Source organism: Rhinolophus sinicus, chromosome 1, assembly GCF_057876585.1.
Source record: "Rhinolophus sinicus isolate RSI-liver-muscle chromosome 1, RSI-T2T, whole genome shotgun sequence".
NCBI classification, from domain to species: Eukaryota; Metazoa; Chordata; class Mammalia; order Chiroptera; family Rhinolophidae; genus Rhinolophus; species Rhinolophus sinicus.
In genome coordinates this window covers 36,765,652-36,787,127 of record NC_142501.1, presented here as the reverse complement: position 1 = coordinate 36,787,127, position 21,476 = coordinate 36,765,652, and the positions used below count along the sequence as shown (strand labels likewise).

The following is a 21,476-nucleotide window of genomic DNA, read 5'->3' as shown; positions in this document are numbered from 1 at the left end:
ATTAGGAATTAGGATTCTAACAGAATAATAAAGAAGGACTTTCTGGATATAAGGGGGATTTTAGGGATCCTGGTAGATAATAAATATTTTCCAATCTAGGTATACCTTTCCACGAATGGAGACTTTGAGGTAGGTGGAGGTCACCTGACTGGAATTGTGTACAGAAGAGAAACTTCACTACTGTTTTAAGAATCCCTGAAGGTCCTATATGGACATTCTAAGGGGTCAGCTGGGGTGGAGAATTTTGCCAGTTTTGAAAATCATGAGACTGAATATGTGAATCTAAGAGCTAAGATTCTAAATGGGAGCTGTCCCATTTCCTTTATAAATGAAGAAAATTAAACCCAGGGAAAGGAAAACCATAGCCTCCTAGTTACACCCTCAATTAGTAAATTGTCCTAACGCCAGTGCTGTCCTACCTAACAAAAGTTACTTCAGAAAGGGAGTGGGACAACTCTACCCACGCCATTTGCACTGTGACTTTGCTGCTCCTCCATTAAAAAGGTGAGTCTGTTTTCCCATCCCTTGAATGTGCATTGACTTGTGATTTACTTGGGCCAATAAAATAGATCAGAAGTAAAAATATGTCAATTCTGATAGCTTCAAAAGACCTGTGTGCTGTTGCTTATTTTTTTTTAAAGGAACTCTGCCACACTGTGCAAACAAGCCTAGGCTAGACTGATGGATGATAAGAGACATGTGGCCCAATCACCCCGTCACTCCAGCTGGCAGTCAGCAAAACACCAGCTGTATGTGAAGTCGTCACAGACCAGCCAGCCCCCTACTTACCTGCCAGCTGACGACAGGTGCATGAATGAGCCAAGCTGAGATCAGCTAAAAACACCCCTCTGACCTATAGAATTGTGAATAATAATAATGCTTATTTTTTTTAAAGGAGCAGTTGACAAACTATGGCTGTGGGCCAGCCACCAGTTTCTGTAAAGTTTTATTGGAACACAGCCATGCCCACTTATTTATGTATTATCCATGGCTTCTTTCACACTACAGTGGCAGAGCTGAGTAGTTAAGGGAGAGACTGTATGGTCCCCAAAGACTAAAATATTTATTATGTGGCCCTTCAAGAAAAAGTTTGATGATTACCTGCCTTAAATCACTAAGTTCTGGGGGTAACTTGTTATGCAATAATATCTAACTAGTATACTACCATACGAAGAAATTACTAGATCATTTTTGGTTATTTATTCTTGCTAAATAGACTATCTTAAAAACTTAATGGCTTAAACAACAACCAATTTCTCTTTTACAATTCTGTGGGTCGGCTGGGCTCCGCTGGGCTGTTCTTCTGCTCCACAGGATGTTTGATGTTGTCTAGGAGTAAGACTGGACTGAAATCTCTGAGCTGGCTCATTCAGAAGGCTGGCAATTGATGCTGGATGTCATCTGGATTGACTTGGGCACTTACTCTGCTGGCTATGCACATGGCCTGATGACTGGGTTCTGAGAAGAAGCATCTCAAAAACGAGTTCTGAGAAACCCACATCAAGTTACATGCCTTCTTCTGACTTGGCATTAGCAGCTCATTTCTGCCGTGCACTATCAGTCAAAAGTGAGTCCCAGAGAGACTCCCTGGCTGCTTGAGTGCTGGCCACTATCATGAACAACACAGTAAATATCCAGACCAGAAAGTTCATGACCGATAGACTACTTCAACAGAAACAAATGGTCATCAACAGGAAGGCAACAGAACCTAAGACAGAAATTTGGGGAAAACTAGCCAAAATATACAAAACCACACCAGATGTCATCTTTGTAGTTGGATTCAGAACCCATTTTGGTGGTAGCGAGACAACTGACTTTGGCACGATTTATGATTCTTTGGATTACATAAAGAAAAATGAACCCAACATAGATTTGCAAGCCATGGCCTGTATGAGAAGAAAAAAGGTCTCAAGAAAAACAGCAAAAGGAACGCAAGAACAGAATGAAGCAAGTTAGAGGCCTGGAAAGGCCAATGTTGGTGCTGGCAAAAAGGAGTAAAAATTCGTCAGTGAATTTATCTGCAGTGATTGAGCAGATTTTTTTATGAGAACATTAATAAACTAAGAAATTTTATGTGAAAAAAAAGTGAGTCACAGAGTAATCTCAGATTCAAGGGGGTGGACTACATAGAGGAGTAAATACTGGGAATTCAGGTTCGTAGTCATAGATGGGGGCAGGGAGATATTGTTGAAAACAAGCTCTCTCAACTAGAATATATACCCTTTCCCCTCTTTGCTCTTTGCTGTCCTCTCCTGAAGCATCTTTCATTTTGTCTCCACTTTAATAGCATTGGAATTATTAAACTTACCCACATGCTTGCTATATATACATACATATATGAGTCTTTATTTTATTTTATTATATATATATATATATATATGTTTAAGAACTCAGAGTTCCTGGATTAAAGTCTTAGGTTGGCTTAGTTGGATAGCAGAGTGATGTTTATACATGGATCTTTTACCTTTGGAAAGGGCCACTTCACATATGCTTCAATTAAAATGTGTGATGATTCTTTAACCTTAGTAGTTTTAAAGCTTTTAATCACATTATATATTTTTATCCGTCTTTGGCAAGATGATAATTTAGATTGGAAGGTAACCAAAATGAAACATATGAAATAATGTAACAACTTTCCATGATACTTCACTCTCACTTGGACAGTCATTGCCTCCCATACACCTGGGGGCTCAGCAAGACGCAACACCAAGTTTACAAGACGTCAGAGTGCAGGTGGTCAGAGTGCAGGTCAGAGTGCAGGAGCCACTGTACTGCTCACTTTGCGGATTCTTTTCACAGTGACCACCTAAAATTCTAGTAGTATGTGCTTTGAGCTCTTGGTTCATTTTGTGTCAACTAATAGATCAATTATTTTGAACCACAAAACCCCTGTCATGTGTTTTTCACTCTTGATTTTCAAAACACTGGCTTGCTTTCTAGCACTTTTGAGATATTTAACTTTCAAAGTGGCTATCTCTAGCCCTTTACCAACTTTTTCTCTCAAATTCCATGGCAATCCTGCATATCTGGACACTCCTCAACACACACACACACACACACACACACACACAACACGACACACACACACACACACACACACACACACACACCTGTATAATTAAAAAACTGCTTGAAGACACAAAATTGTTTCTCTTCATATTATGCTAGAAGTTAAATTGGGTGAGTTTGAAATGAGGCATAAACTCCTTTCTTTTGCTCACTCCTTTGTGGATTTAGAGGAAACGTTGTACTACTAACTTCTCTTCCCAAACATTCTTTTTGCCCTATACATCACATTCAGATGTTAAAACAAAAATCCTGCCCTTAATTCTGCTTTCTCTATAAATATTTCAAAATTTTACATCTTTTTTACATGATTGTGCTGAATATTTTCACCTACTCACCATCCTCTTTCACCATAGTCTTTGCAATATATCCTTTTCTGTTGCTGGTTTTTCCTAGCTTATTCTGATTTCCTGAAGCAAATCTAGTGACCCATGCTATCATTTGATCCGTTCAAATGCTCCTGCTACTTTTCTCCCAGTCATCAACTATTTCTTATCCTCTGTCTCTGCTCCCTCTTAATTATTCCTCTTACCCCTGTTATCCACACAATGATCAGATAGTGGCAGATAAGAGATCACACCTACCCCATCTGGGGCTTGTCTTAAAAGACTATTGCAGGCCATGTGTAAAAAGTAACTCCTCATCTATGTTTTCCTGAATAAACACAGAAGAAACAGGCCAGAATCATGTTCAGAAAAGACTAAATGCCACAGAACAAAGCCAAGAGAGAAAATTTTGAAGCCTGGGTGTCTCCTCTGTGTTTGATCCAAAAGCATTAAATAGACTAAGAGAAGGGGGTTAAAAAATAAGAAAGCATGACACAGAGAGTGAGAAAAAAGGCAAACAAAATGTGGCCTTCAGCAATTCTGTTAATGGAGTATGGACCATAGTGCCAACTTTTTCATTTGGTTATGATGAGTTCATTTAAATTGCTAGAGTAAAATCCACCTGCTGTTGCCTAGGATTGTTCCTCTCATGTTTGCAGTATTCTTGTATATTCTGCTTTGTGATTTCTTCTTATGTTCTGTATTTCTGAATGTTTTGTGAAATTTACTCATGACTCCAGATTCTTTACTCCATACTTACTACTTTAAGTCCCTTAACTATATTTTTGTAAAATCTATTTTCATTTTTAAGTAGCAACTTAAATACAGTAAAATACACAAATCTGAAATATACAGTTTAATTTTTTCTACACTTTTTCTTCTTTTTTAAATTTTATTAAATTTATTGGGGTGATGGAAAGAGAACTGACTCTGAGTAGTGAACACACAGTGTGATATATATAGATGATGTATTACAGAATTGTACACCTGAAACCTATGTAACTTTACTAACAATTGTCACCCCAATAAGCTTTAATTTAAAAAAAATTATTAGGGTGATATTGGTTAATAAACTTATATAGGTTTCAAGTGTACAATTCTATAATACGTCATCAGTGTATCTCACTGTGTTTACCACCCAAAGTCAAATCTCCTTCTGTCACCATATATTCGCCCCCTTTATCCTTTTCTACCTCCCCCCTTTCCCTCTGGTAATGACCATACTGTTTCTGTGTCTATGAGTTTTTGTTCATTTGTCTTTTTGCTTTGTTCCCTTTCTATTTAAAGGATAACTTTGCTGAGTACATTATTCTTGGCTGGCAATTTCTCTCTTTCAATACTTTGAATATTTGATTCTACTCTCTCCTAGCTTATAGGGATTCTGCTGAAAATCTGATGATAATCTAATGGGCTTTCTTTTATAGGTTACCGTCTTCATTTCCCTGGCTACCTTGAGAATTGTTTCTTTGCCATTAATTTTTGACAGTTTTAATATAATGTGCCTTGGGGAAGGCCTTATTAAATTGAGATAATTGAATATTTTATTTGCTTCTTACATTCAAGGATCCAGCTCTTTCAATAGGTTTGGAAATTTATTGATGACTATTTGAATAAGGTCTCTGTTCCCTTCTTTCTCTCTTCTCCTTCTTTTATACCCATTATTCTTATATTGTTCTTTCTGATGGAGTTAAATAGTTCTCATATAGTTTTCATTACTTTTTTTACTCTCAAGTCTCTCTCTTTCTCCATTTATGTCATTTCTAGATTTCTATCACTAATTCTTTCCTCCATCAGGTCAGCTCTATTTCCTATGCTTGCTGTTCCATTCTTCATCTCTTACTGAATTCTTCAGCTCCAGAATTTCTATTAAGTTGGTGCAAAAGTAATTGCAGTTTAACAGGTTAAAACAATTGCAAAAACTGCAATTACTTTTGTACCAACCTAATATTTGTTTTTTGTTTCTTTTTTGCTTTTTTTTTTTTTTTTTTAAGTTTCAATCTCTGGTAAAATACTTCTTTTGTTCATTGATTTTATTTCTGAGCTCATTAAACTGTCTATCTGAGTTGTCTTGTATTTCATTGAGTTGCTTCAAAACTTCAGTCTTGAATTCTCTGTCACTTAAATCACATATTTTCATGTCTTTTAAGTTTATTTTCTGGAGATTTTTCCTTTTTCTTTCTGAGATGACTTGTTATCGTGGTATTTCATGGTAGTTGATGGATTATTTCTCTTCCTGGGCATTTATGGAAATGAAATCTGCTTTTTATTTTTTCTGGAAGAGAGATACTTCTATTTATAAGGTTGATAGGAAGAGGTCTTTCTTTTGTTTTCTAGTAGGTAGTGCTAAAGAGCAAGTTTTTTTGTTTTGTTTTGTTTTGTTTTGTTCTTTTTCTCTTGCACTGTTCTCACTTCTCAGATCTCTGCAGGGCATTAGAAAATGCCCTGTATTCCCTGGGGAGATGGGTGTCTCCTCTGTGACTGGGTCACCTGGGTCTCAGGGCACCACTCCAGCGGGGGAATGTAGTAGGTGATAGGGTTCTGAGCCAATGAAATCTCAGCACTGACCCCTGCAACCAAACATTGCCAGCTGTGCTGCCCTACCCAAGGTGTCCCAGGTGCCCCCACTGGGATCAGTCATGATGAGTGGGGGAAGTGTAGGTTGGGAGAGGCTGGCTGGTGGGTTTGTGGCTTTGTTCTCCTCCTAGTAATGGTGACTGCTAGACCTCAGCTGACTCACCTCTGTATCTCCAGCCCTGTCACCAAGGTTAGCCATAGCATGTGTGTGCCACTTTGGCAGGAAATGCTCCTGTCTCTCTAGTTCTCAGGACTGCAGACAGTGTGCTCTGTAACTGACACTCATTGCTACAGTTTCTTCTGGGGCCCACTGCTAGCTCTGGGCAGATAAGGGGAGGTGGCCAGGCTCTGTGGCTTTGTTTTCTGCCTGGCAATGGTGGCTGCTAGACCATAGCTGCTGCATCTCTGTGTTCCATCTCTGCCCTGTCACTGTGTTCAGCCCAGTATGTGCTGACCACTCAGGCAGTAAAGTTTAGTCTACCTCTTTGCTCCTCAGGGCTCCAGACCAGTGCATGCTACAATCTGATTTCCGTCCTCTCCTGAGACCTGCAGTGAGCTCCAGACTGTGTCCATGTCGTCCATCCCTGCTCTTCTCCCTTCTCCCCTCCCCTGTTTGCTTGGATTCGCCCACCAGTAGTGTTTCTATGCACAGATCTCTCAGATGTGTTTGTGTGTTGAGCAGAGAATACTCTGTTGAATTACAGTTGTTCAACTTGCTGTAACTTCAAGGAGAGAGACCAGGGGGAACTGTCACGTCGCCATGCTTCTGATATCACTCCAAGTCCATGTTCTCATTGTTTGCTGTTAGTATTTAAGATATACAACTAAATTTTGAACAGTTGATCTTGTTTTACATTCTTGAGAAATTTACTTGATGTTTCTAGTAACTGTAAAGTCTGTAGGATTTTCTGTGTAGACACTTAAGTCTTCTAGAAAGAGGAATAATTTTACTTCTTTCTTTTCAATACGTGTTATATTAATTCTTTCTCTTGCTTTACAGTATTCACTATGACTTCCAGTACATTGCTGAATAAAAATTATCAAAACAGAAATTGTTGCATTGTACTTATCTTAGGTGAAAAACATCTAGTCTTTCAAGATTAGAAGTTAGCTATAGGTTTGCCATAGATACTCTTATGTTAAGAAGTTCTCTTCTATATCTAATTTGCTGAATATTTTATCATGAACGGACATTTAACTTTGTCAAATATGTTTTCCAATAAAAACTGAAATGATTATATAATTTGTCATGTATTCTGTTAATATGGTGGACCACATTTATTGCTTTTTCACTGTTAAACCTTGCATTGCTAAAATAAACCCCACTTGGTCTTTATGTAATGTCATCTTTATACATTGCTTGATTCTATTTACTATATTTCAACAAGGATTTTTGCATTTATGTTTATGAATAGTATTGGTCTACGATTTTCCTTTCTGATGATAGCTTTGCCAGGTTCTCTTATAAAGATTTTGCTGACATCATGAAATAAAAAAGTTTGTGTAACATTGGTATTAGTTCTTCTTCAAACGTTTGATGGAACTCATCAGTAAAAATATTAGTAAAACTTTTCACCTATGTTGTCAAATTGGTTGGCACATGTTGTTCATAATATTACTATATTTTCTTGTAAAACCTTTAGGATCTGTAGTGAGATCCCCTCCTTTATTACTGATATTGGTAGTTTACGGATTTTCTCTCTTTTTTTCTTGATCTGTCTTCCTAGATGTTTATTAATCTTTCCAATAACCAAATCATTCCAAAAACTCTTCAATTGATTTATGCTGTTTTATTTTTTATTTTGCTCATTTTTTTGACTTCCTAAGGTAGAAACCTAAGTCACTGCTATGAAAACTCCATTATTTTCCAATACAAGTATTTAAAGCTATAAATATTTCTATACAGTGCTTTAATTTTTGTATCACAAATTTTGATATGTTGTATGTTCATGATTATTCATATTTTAATATTTTCTAATTTCCCTCGTGATTTCTTCTTTTACCTAGGGATTATTTAGTAGTGTGTTGTTTAATTTCAAAGTATTTGGAACTTTTCTCAATACCTCAATATTATTTATTTCTAATTTAATTCTGTTGATTCTGTTTTATGGCCCAGTATATAGTTTATTCTGTTGATTTTTTTTTTCTTTGTTGCCTTGAAAGAAATGTTATGCTATTGTTGAGTTTTATATAAATGTCAGGTTAGGTGACTGATAGTGTTGTTCAGATTTTCTTTATCCTTAGTTTTTTGGTCTACTTGTACTATCTATTATCGAGAATAGCATGTTGAAATTTTCAAATATATTCATGAATTTTTTTATATCTCTCTTTAGTTCTTTCCTATAAGTTTATACTATGCATGGCTCCTTGCTCTGTTATTAAGAACACATTGCTGTATCTCCTGATGTACTGAAATTGATCCTTTAATTGTCAAGAAATGTCTGCCATGTTACTTAGGTTTTGTTCCTTTTTTGTCTTTTTCTCTCTGTTTTCATATTAGATAATTCATAGTACTCTACTTTAAAATTCACTGCTCTTTTCTGCCATTTTGAATGTGCTATTAGTACCATTGGTGTCTTTTTTTTTTTTAATTTCATATATTATATTTTCAATTCTAAAATTTTCTTTGTGTTACTTTCCATAGTTTTTAATTCTCTGCTGATATTTCTCCTCTGTTCATTCATTATGAGCATATCTCTCTTTAGTCCTTAAGCATACTTATGATAGCTGTTGTAAAGGCCTTGTTATCTAATTGAAACATCTAGGTCTTCTTGAAGTTTATTTATAATGACTGATTTTTCTTTTGACTTTGGGGCACTATTTCATGTTTCTTTGCATGTCTAGTAATTGTTTTATCATTGTAGATGGCATGCAGCAGCGAGTCTGGATTGCATGATCTTTCATTATTTTTGAAGTACAGTGAAAGCTACACACTCATGATATTTGTCTGTAAGTATACATTAGGGATCTAAATATATGAAAAATATAAAACAAGGGGAAATAAAAGAAAAGTAGAATACCAATAGTTTTTCAAGTTAGAAAATATTATTAGAAAAGGATAAATTATGACTAAAAAGAAAAATTGCTGAGTTTCAAATAGTAATAATGTAATGTTCAAAGGATAACTATTTGAACATGACAAGGGAATGAAAAGGAGGAGGAGAAAAGGGAAAGGGATTTCACTATCTCTAGTTTCTATATAATTAGTACTATTGTAAGCTCTTTACATGGATTCACTTATTTAATCTTCACTACCACTCTATAAATTAGGGTTTAACAAAGATGATAACTGACCATCAGAGAATTCTGCTGGGAAACAGCTGTCCAGCCAGGACTACATTTTCCTGACCCCTTATATCTAGGAATGGGGTGTGTAACTAGTCCTCACCAATGAGGTGTGAGTGGAAGTGAGGTGTGTCATTTACAGGCTGACATTGTTAATACATCAGTTCGTCCTTATCCAAAGAAATACTTTATGTTGTTAAACCACTGAGAATTTGGGCTTTATCAGTTATAGCCACTAGCATTGCTTTAACAATTATGGTAATATCGTAACAGATTAAATATGGGATCTCCATTGTATAGACAAGGAAATAGAGGCACAGGGAGAAAATGTTACCATTAGCAGAATAAAGATAATTAATATTTTATTTAATTACTGCATTAATTATAATTTTCACAAGCATATGATTGTAATCAAGAAAAATAATGAACTCTTCCCTGTCACATGACTTTTGAATAAATATAGAAGACAATAAAGTATATTGTCCTCTCTATAAATTATTGACAAACATATTTCATTGGAACACTAATAAAAATGATTGATTAACATGATTATTAGATCAACAATAGTGGCTATTATTTTAGAATTAACATTGCCAATTTCTTTCATTATTTGTGAGATCAGATGTATGGGTTAGAATGACTCAGGTTGAGATAGGCTGAATTAAGACAGAAGAGAGGCCTAACTGGCAAGCTTAGACCAAAAAAGTCCAAACGAAATCTGAGCACTGGCTTTGAGACCACTGATATAATTTTGTCTCAGAGCCAAGCACTGTGATCGGAACCTGTGTATAAATCTGCCTCTATTCTAGACTTTTTGATACTATTTCCTTTTATGTTAAATTATAAACACACAAAACTTAGAAAAAGAAAGCTTTAGTTAAGAATAAAGCAGATAAGGACTCGTTCTGGTTTTACAATGAAATACTGCTTTCCCATTACAAGAAAAATATTTCATTTCCAAAGGTTAAATAAGTTAATACTTAAAAGAAAGAATTTCACTGAAAAAAGGAATCTAATCCAAACTATTCTCTGGCATCATGTTCATTGTGCTTTCATTTGATTATCTGTTGAATACATTTCATGCACTTTAATTCTGCTACCCTGTGTTATTTTTTAAAAAAAAAATGCTAAAACAGATTTTTATACATTTGAAAAATCCACCAGTTCAATGATTCTGCCTTCCACAGTAAGTCTATGTGACTTACATTTATTCCTATCTTAAAATAGATCATTATTGGTAGATGTGGGGGGTTTTTTGATTTGGGAGTTTTTTGTTTGTTTGTTTGTTTGTTTTGCCTTTATTTATTGTGTGAAATGTTTATTTTTGTAGATGTGTTTTTATTGAATGGTTGTGCACTAGAATTTATTGGGGGCTTGGTCATTTATGAACATAGTTTTACCCACTTTTCCTTACACGGTTTCTATTACCTTTTAAGCTAGGGGTAGCATAGAAATCTCTGTGAAGATTCAAGTGTTTCTCTGGTCTTTGTCATTCTTTTTGTATTTTTTTTCAACTCTTTTGATATTAACATGATTGATTATAAGTTCCCATTTCCCTCCAAGATTGCTCTAAGCTCGGCTTAATCTTTTTGAGGCATACAAATAATCACATAATTTTGGGGAAAAGACTGAAATCTGTTAAAGGACCTACAACAGAAAAACAACATAGCTAGGTAATATTCAAACAATTCCCTGCTGTCATTTCTGAGCGTTCCATAAGAAAAAAAAAAGACCACTGAGCCTTGAGATTTGCTGGAACTATAGAATCTGAACTGATAGGTAAATATTTCAGAAGTAGAAAAAAAAAGATACACACACACACACACACACACACACGCACATATACATATATATACATATACATATACATATACATATACATATACATATATATATATATATATATATATATATATATATATATATATATATATATACACATATATATATTATAAGTTCATTCAATAAATAAGTTTTTGAGTCCTCCCATGTCAAGATCTGGCCTAAGACCTGGGGAACTGAATTGTGCTTTACAAAATAAGGCCACTCAAAGAAACACGTATGTTCTAATACTTACTAAGGCTTCTTAGTGCTAGAAAAGGCCTTGATTGAAGCAGTTATGGCCATGCCTTCAAGCAACTTGGAGCAGAGGAGACAACTATTAAACAAATAAGAGAAACAATGTTAAGTTACAAATGGTGACAAGTGCTGTGAAGGAAATAAGCAGTGCGCTAAGAGAGAGCATGACAGGGACAAAATGAACTTCTTTTTTGTTTTTTACTAGTTTTAGGAGTACAAAACAACGTAATAGTTAGAAATTTACACCCCTCACAAAGTGATAACCCCCCTCCCCCAATCTACTACCCCTCTGACATCATATATAGCTGTTACAATTTTATTGGCTCTATTTCCTACAAAATGAACATTTCTTAATCAAGATTACTTGTCACCGCTTTGACGGAATAATATTTAAGCTGAAACCCAATGGATGAAATAGAGTGTGGCAATATGGAAATGGAGGTGTGTATCAGGCAGTCCAAGCAGAGGGAACAGCCTGCACAAAGGTATTCAAGCTACGAAATAACTCGGAAAAAAAAAAATAAATCCTGAAAGAAAACTACCATGACTTCAGTTTCTATTGGGTTAGTCCAAAAGTGGCACCAAAAAATGTGGTTTTGGCTTAGCCATAATGTAGAGTATACCACTCTTCCATTTTAATGCCAATTCTGTAAATTCCTTGATAACAGGCCACCACTTACTTGGAAGTATTTGGAAGAAAAAATGTCTTGTGAATTAGGGCACGGGTCCACAAATTCTGTCTTGTCCCAGGATGCAAAGACTACCACTCCCTTCTGGGATAATGCAAACTCAAACATGGCAGGGATCTTATTTGACAGCCTAGTCTTGAATACCCTGCAGGCTCACAAAGTCTGGGCTGACCCGTAGGTCCGACATTAGGGGTCTAATTTGTATGAGAGACTTAGGCACTGGGGAATAACCTTTCCTGCTAATGGCAGAGAGAATTAAGGAGGACAAATTTGGCCCCTACAAGTCATAAGGGAAGGGCTATAGCAAAGCAGGTCCTATTAACATTGTCCTCTAGTCTGTTTTCATCGTAGACTGTGCCTGGGAGGGAAAATGGTTAAAATAAAAGATCTGGAGCACAAAATTCGTTGAAGATATGAATGAGTAAAGGTAAAGGCTCCTCATCCTCTTCTTTGTCATTCAAGGTCATAGAAACACAAAACAGAGGGTAGTATATCATCATAGCCACTTGAATTGGAGACAGCTATAAATGAATGATAAGGACAGGAGATTAATAAGCACCTATAGTGTGCAAGGCACTGTTTTAGGCTCTGGATGTAAAACACACACATATCCTGCCCTCACAAAACAGAAGAGAGCCATTGATCAATAATCATGCCAATACATAATTATTAACTGTGACAAGGACTAGGAAAGAACTATATAAGGTGTCAGTTCTAATAGTTGTGTGACCTTGAGCATGTTACTTAATTTCTATGAACCACAATTTCCTTGTTCATTTTGTTGTTCTGTTGCAGTGATAGCATAAGATCATGTTTGTAAACCACCTGACATGTGCTTGGTCTGTAATAGGCTCAATCAATGGTACCTACTAATAATACCTGGGGAGAAGGTGAGAAGTGTAATTACTCAGGTTGTGCCTGATCTAGACAAATGTTCTTTCGTTCACTGCTTTTGCTTGAAGAAATATAAATTACATTGACATACACGAATTCAATAACTCTCGCAAATGTCCCTTTATACACCATCATTGTTTCCCTACAATGGAGCACTGGAAAATAGGTACAAACCCAGACCTGTGGACAACTCTAGGTATTCCATAGCTTCTCAAGGTAACAAACTAAAATTTGATAATAGCCCTACGTTGTGTTTTAGTCTATATTAAATGGTCCCTTAGCAACTCACATACTCAATTCCTGAAAGTGTTTGGAGTTGCAAAGCTAAGCTTACTGGAACAAGGCATTTAAAAACATTTAAACTGAATATTGAAGAGCTTTTAAACAGTTATAGTATGGGGTTTTACCACACGCATTACATGTCAACACTGTTTAGTCTGTCTGTGGGAATTCCTCCAACATCGTACCACGCCTATCACTTTTCATTAAACAAATGAAATAAGCTCTATACCTTTATTAATCTGCACCATATTTTACATAGATAGAGCTGCACTGACCTAGCTTTATCTTCAAAATATAAATCACGAAAAGTAGAATGCGAGTGCCACATATTCATCACAGCACATTAAAAGTGAGAACACCTCCAGTTTCTAGAAACTAAGTCAAAGACAAAGTACAAATATTTCCAGAAAACAACTTTATGGAAGAATCAAACCAGCTAACCAGCTAGTTTAGATGAGGAGGGCAACCGTAGCCATAAATATCACCACAAAAAGTACAGTGCCTGGCATGTAGTAAATTATCTTTTCATGGTGTTCCATTATTTCTGACACTCTGATCATAGACCCAAATGTTTATACTGGTTTTATATATGTTGATAACTTTGTTGAAGTATCCATCTTTATATCCCTGGAGTTTCCAGATAACTAAAACATTCTCTATGAAATGGATTTCTTTTTTGAAGGAAGCATTTAGAAATGTAGAAGCATATCCTGTTTTCCTTAAATATAGCAACTTGAACATTATTTGAATCTTTCTTCATGAATCAGGGCCATTTTTATGAACATCATATCCTAAACTTCTTGGGACCCATTGATATTTCTCATCGGTGCTCTACCCAAGAATTCTGGAAATCTCTTCTTAACACAAAATGCTTATTTCCAAGTGAATCAATCTATTTTTATACATAAACATGGCAGTTTTGTTTTTATATTTTTCACTCTTAAGACTATAGTTATGCCAATTCATAAACAAAACACTGTTAAAAAGAAAATAATTGAGGTATTTGTCTGAGAGGAGGTACCACATCACCAAATACTGGCTACAACATTAGGAAAAATAATACCTGTCCAATTATTCGATCCATCCAAGGACCAATATCTTCCCTTTTCTCACTTCTCTTTGGTCATCACTAATTTCATTCATTTACTGATTTCCGATATTAGACCATTAAGGAATGTTCATTTGAAAGATAATTTATCCAGTTCAAATGAAGTCCAGGTACCATATTTGAGCCAACAAATTAATAAAATAATGCAGCCAGCAAGCACCAAACTTTATCAACCCATATAATTGCTTTACCAAATCCTCAGCCCCTTGAGTTACACAGGAAATTTTATTTTTAGATACATAAAAGAAGGAAAGACAGCAAAAGAGAGAAAACAACCAAAATCAAAACTAACTGAAAACTCTGCTCTACAACAAATTGGCCTCAAGCACACAAGCAAGTAGTTTGCAAAACTACCCGTGGTTTTGGGTTTGTTTTTGTTTTGTTTTGTATTTATACCTTTAATAAATGTCCCCGTAAAAATCGTTCAGGCTTTTTCCTACTTCAGAAGTCTTTGGTTACCTAGGGCATCTGCACCAAACACAAGAGGGTATTTAGTTTTCACTCATGTTGAGTGGCAGCAGAATTTTTTGTAAACACTGCACGGTGCAGAGCAATTGCAGAAAATAATTACCAAGTCAAGCAGACCCTTTATCCTCAGTAGCCATCTATCCAAAGTCCCACTGAAAGACCTAAAAATCTTTAACTGTTCTTCTAAAAGTCCCTTTGGATGCAAACCTCCTGAAAGCACACTGTGAAGGGTCAGTTCTACAAGGCCTTCCAGTTACAAAGCGAACAAGGCAAATTATGACTCGTAAGCTTATATTTCTCTGTTAGATATTATCTCATATCCTTACATAAAGTCTGATTTATACAAATTGGCTCACTTTCTGAGGATTTGCTTCTATTTTAAATACAGCTTTTCAGTCAAACTTCACTTTCGGTGGAAACACATTTTTGATAGCCAGGGCTGAACATAAAATTCCATTATTTAAGTGGCAAAGAGCTGGTAAGTCAAGTCCACGAGGCCTGTGGCAGTAACTTACTCTGTTTGTGGTTTCTACTTTGTTAGACTCTGTGGAGCCATGAATCTATCTTGTCCTTAAAAAACTGAAAGAGGGGGCTTTTAAAATGAATGTAATGCTAAATTTATGTGCCCCAGGAGCAGCATATCAAGGCCTCTGGACTGATTAGACCCAGATGTTGGTAACAATGTCAGTGTTATGGAGCAACTGCAGGTGTGGGAATAGATCCCCTTCCCTGGGACCCTCAGCAATCAGACCAGTGGTTTCTTCTGGCTCTCGGTTTGGAGTTTTCAATTAACACTACAATGGTATTGTTGTTCTCCAGTATTAGATCATATGTCATGTAAATGAAGTTGAATATACAGTTAAACTTGACAAGGTGATTTAGGCCAAGGATACATGTGTTCAGTATTATAACTTGATTGAGGTTAAATAATAATAATAAAAAAAGCCCTGACATGCTATAAAGTTTTTATTATTTGGCTTATCAGTAGATTTTCACATTATGCTTTCATAAAACAGAATGTCATTTATAGGAGGGCGAGACGCTTATGAAAAGGGAGACACAAACCTAGTTATAAGTGACTGAAATGATTAATTCCAGATTGGATGCTTTTATACAGTCAGTATGGCAACTGGAAGTTCCCTGTGTACTTTTTTTATTTGCTTGTTTCCATTTTTCCAAAATTCTGTCTTAGTTCTTTATCTTCTCCTTGAATGTGAGTGATCAGTGCCCATGTAATCACCCCCACTAGCAAGAGCAGTGGTAGTGTTTGGGCTGGGATCATTCTGAAATATTATCTGACTAAAGCAGTGAATCTAGCTCATCATGGGCCAGGACCACATTCCACTCTCCTGTGGGCAGGACAATGCTTAGGAGAGAAGCCCCGCTCACTGAAACATATTCTCATAGCCATCATCTCTTTGAGTTAGACTGTAAGCTTCTCAGGGCAGGAACCTTATATGTTATGTGTTTATAGGTGTCACAGACACTGATCCTCCCATGAATAAATACCAATAAAAATAACTTCACACGTCTGTTCTGTACTTCTCTCTCATAGCACATTTGTAACTCTCATTAATGTTGATGGACCGTGCACAGTCCAGAACTCTCCCGTTTTACCGGTGGCTTCATTTGTTGCAGCAGTCTCTTAGAGACCAGACCAAGTTGTAAGTCAGCTCAGTAAAACGTGCTTTAGTGTGCAAGCACCTAGGGAAAGTTTACATCCTACCAGTGTGTGCATTACAAATGTAAAGAAAGACACGGCTCATTTTGTTCTGATAAAATTAATAAGCTCATGGGCTAACTTTTTCACAACCCAACATTACCACAACTCAGAAGTAACTTATTTCAATGAATAATAAGTAACTGGGAAAATGAACTTAGTCCTGAGAGTTACACCTAAACTTTCTGTTAGGATCAGAAAAGACTGGTGACTTTCTAGTCTCTTCTCATTACATCCCATGTACTTGTATGTGTGTGTATAGTATTTCTTCTTTAAATTTATGAATTGTTCACTGTAGCTAGAATCATTCATTCCTGGCATAATGACAAATTCTTTGGCAAGTTACTAGCGAATCTCAATTTACCTATCTGCAAAATAAGCATAATGTGTGATGGAACAAATGAGATAATAATCTCTAGGGAAAAGGTTAAGTACTCTTTATGGATAAATTGTTTCAAGACACTGCATTACAGTTCAGGATATTCATTCACTCGGGCATTTATTCAGACTAATGTTGATCGTCTGTAATGAGCAAAGCACAATGCAAGGCACCTGGATACAAAGATGAATAATGCACAGTCCTTTCCTCAAGAGATGACAGACATGTAAACCTAAATGCCATAAAGCAATTCCAGAAGAGCAATGATACAAATAAACGGAATAACATGGAAAATATGTCAATAGCAAAATTAAGCGAATTAAACACCTATGAGCATATAATTTTTAAGGTTGACTTATTTGTTCTCAATACAAAGAAGGCTGTAAACAATAGCATCTACATTGTGGAAAAAAAATGTGATTCAAGTATTGCTGTCAAGGCCATTGTCAGCACTAATTAAAACAAGTGATAACATGTAACATGAAAAGTGAAGATGTTAGGCCACTGACATAAAATAAATTCTTATTCCTTAGTCTTCCAGGATATCCTATGTATTTTTGTTATTAATTTTCTAACTTAATTTGTATCTAGAAATTCCTCTTTATGTAGTTTTTCCTAGGGCCCTATTAAATGTTTATAATCTATGGAACACTACATAACTGTCCCTAGGTGCAATGATAAAATGCAGCCCATTGATTTTTCTGCCAAGTAGGTAGAAGAGTTATAAATACAGTTATTCTATATTGTATGACCCCACATTACAGTAATGTAGTCTCTCCCCCCTCCAATGGTGTCCAAAAGCATGAAGAAAATGAGAAGTAATGATGTTAGTGACTGAAATTACTATTCCAAAAATAATTCATCATGTCACTTAAATTTCCGAGGCAGTTTCTGGAAGCTAATACATTTACTATAGTGGAAAGTGGAAGCATAACAAGTAAACACTTGCACTATGAAGAAACCAAAGGGTACATTGGTTTAAGGTGGTCACTATTATTTTCAATCACTTTCAAAACAAACAATAGGCAATTACTTTCTCTCCAAGAAACAGCAAAATAAAACTAAGGAATTACGTGCCACTTTGGTTCAGCAACATTTCATGCAAATTATTCCAATATCAGTCATGATTCTGTAAGAAGTACTATCCCTCCTACATCATAAATGAGAAGCTGAGGACAAAACGGCAATACAACTTATCTATTGGATCTTAAATTGACTGAAAAAGCAATCATAATTCATAATTCTGCTTTTAATTCCCTGTTTTAAACACCTGGTGAGCTCACTTCGCATAAGCCATTGTACTAGGTATTGAATAGAACAAGGTGAATAAAGCCCTGTCTGTTTTGAGGAGCTCACTGAGAAATTACTCTGGACTTCTGCATGTTAACAAGATTGGGGGCTAGGATGAAATACACAACAGAGAAACGTTGTTTTTCCTTAGGCTCTCTGTTTTTCATCATAATAATCTCTACCAAATGCTCTACTCAAGGACTATCCACCTATTACCTGAACTCCTCCCGCACTTTTTCCTGAAAGTGAGACTCTTCAGTCCACATATAAGTGGTTCTAACCCTGAGCTGGTTCTGCTCACCTGTGGTTAGGAGAAGACCCTTGTCCATAACTGCAGATCACCAAGTGCCTGTGTTAGCAAAGTGAGTTAGCATTTTTGGCTCTTTATTGTCATGACCAGAAATTTTGGATCCATGATAGAATCTGAATACAAGTCCTTTTTTCCTGTTTGGGATAAAACGAATAGGCTACTATAATCTATGCCTATCCCACAAAAGCAAGAAAACAAGCACAATTTCATTAAAGGGATTTGCAGACGTCATTTATTTTCCCCCAGAATAGATATGGAAAAGGCAGTGACAATGGCACAGTCACACTATTATGACTTTCAACTGCTCCAATAAGAAGGAAAAATCACTATGTGGTTGTAGCAAGAGTCTTAGGCACCATTGGGAGTTTTCTCGAGGAATCCTTGAGAGTGAAAAATATTTATTCATAAACTAAACCATTGATTCAGTTTTCTGCTTTCTGATGAGGGTGTCATGTTTTGTATCATTGTTGAAAAATAGTCTGTATGCTCTACATATCCCTTCCTAAAAAAGTGGTAGATGGGGAAAGGAAGAAGATTGAACTGTCAGAGTCTATAGCTCTCTTGTCCTGATAAGTGCAGGATGAAGTTGATGAATCATTCACTGACAAGTAGAACACATTCATGTAGCTTGGACATGCAGAAAAAGGGGAGTTAAATAAAAATATGGGGCTTATAGTCATTTAGAAATAAGTAGATTGAGCACAGAAACACTGGGCTCCTGCCAAAGATGAGCTACAAAAATGTACTTCTGGCATCCACAGATCAGGGGAAGAAACTTTCCAGTTCTTTCATATTTAGGATCAGAGAAGCAAAACATGGTCTGCACACACTTGGACAGAATCCAATATTAAGTTTATTGAAGTATAGTATAGATTTTTGGGAACTTCTTGTATGTAAGTGTAAATATGTGTATACTATACATCTAAAATTATAAAGATATAGAAAATTTCTGGAAACATATACAAGAAATGTAAACAGTGGGCCCCTGGGAAGTGAAAATAAGCAATTGTTTTGAGGGAGTGAATCATTTACTTTAAAACATCCATCTGTACTATTTGAATTTTTAATAAATATATTATATTTATACATTTTAACTTTATTGGGGTGTAACTGACAAATAAAATTATAAGATATTTAAAGTATACAATGTGACAATTTAATACATGTATACACTGTGAAAGGATTCCCTCCATTGAGTTAATTAACACATCCTCATATATTTACCTTCCTTTTGTGTGTAAGAACATTTCTGTTCTACATTCTTTGCAAATTTCAATTATACAATACAGTGTTACGGACCATAGTCACCATGTTATACATTAGAGGCCTAGACCTTATTTGTCTTATAAGCTGAAAGTTTGTATCCTTTTACCAGTCACTCCCTATTTTCAACCCCAGTCCATGGTATCAACCATGAACTTTTCTACTCTGATTATATGAGTTCCACTTGTTTGTTTGTTTGTTTGTTTTTAGGTTCCACATATAAGTGATATCACGCAGTACTTGTCTTTCTCTGTCTAGCTTACTTCACTTAGTATAAAGTGTTCCGGGTTTATCCATATTGTTGCAAGTGGCAGGATTTCCTTTTTTTAGGACCGAACAATATCCTAGTGTGTGTGTATATGTATGTGTATGTGTGTGTATACATATATATATATATATATATATATATATATATATATATATATATATATATATCTCACATTTTTTGATCCATTCATCTGTTGACAGACACACAGGTTGTTTTTTACACATTTTTAAAAGTATAATTACAAGAGTCGATTGGGCTAACTGTGTGTCTCATGACCAAAATATTGAGACAAGTAACAAAAGAAAGTATACCGTTGACACTTGAAACAAGCTTAATTAGGGTCTTGGAGAGATTAAATGATTTTGCCTACACTATAAAAAGAGTATATATCTTTAAAATAGGAGAATAATGAATGATTGCTTTTCCATCCCTTCCATCCTTTTGTATATGCAAGAATATATATCCAAATAAGTATTTGCAAAACAAGTTCCAATCAGAAACTGTCTTGTTTTAAAATCTTGTTTTGCCTTTCCTACCTCTTCTAGTTGGCTTCTCTTCTTTTGCACCTGCTGCTTTTGGTGTTTGTTTCCGTCTTGTCCTGCTTGTTTCCTCATTATACATCTCCTCCTGGGCAATCTGGTTCATTTAGTGGCTTCAGCTACTCTCACATACGCCAGTGACTCCCAAAACTATAGCCCGTACCCGAAATTGCTCTCCTGAACTTCAGACACAACTTCTATCTGTTAATGAACCATCTCAATTTTGATTTTCTACTTCATATTTTTAGCACATCTAAAACTGAACTCATTTTCCACCCAAACATCTTCCTGTTCCTATTTCCACCAGCTCCATTAATAATACTATCACGCCAAGTGAGAAGCCTCAAAGTCATTATCTAATTCTCTTTCTCACTCTTTATATCCAGTTTCATCAATGCATCTTCTAAAACGTCCCACACGAAAAACCAAACCAAACCGCACCTTTGCAACTGCTTTAATCCCATTTTTTCTCATGTATTGCAACTGATCTTTAGAATCTATTCTCCTTTAAAGCTCTTCTCTTAACTCTTTCTTCCTCGGTGCCATTAGACAAAATGCTCTGCTAGGAAAATCTTCAAAGGCTCCCCATTTCCTAGCAGATTAGCATAGACCCAAACTACCTGTGCTGGTTTATTTTCATCATTCTGTATTTCGGCCAAACAGAACTGTTTTCTTTTTCCCTGGACTGTGGCATACACTTTCATGCCTTTACATCTTTCATCTTCAGCTTCCTTAGTGGAAATATGACCAGTTCTGTGGGGTCAACATAAGATGGTATCTTTCTCTAAGCTTCACTTTCCTTCCCTATCTGGGGGCAGTGCTGTGTTGGAGATGGAAGGATGAGCCAAGAGAGTGAAAAAAGACCCCTTGCCAACTCATTGCCAGGAATTGCTTTGTCCAACCAACAGTGCCTGAAAAGTCCTAGACACCATGACG

General features: G+C 35.9%; 1 pseudogene; it reads left to right on the top strand.

The window, feature by feature from the left end:
- Positions 1–1,614: 1,614 nt before the first annotated feature.
- Positions 1,615–1,956, top strand: LOC109449665 (small ribosomal subunit protein eS24 pseudogene; annotated as a pseudogene).
- Positions 1,957–21,476: the final 19,520 nt, after the last annotated feature.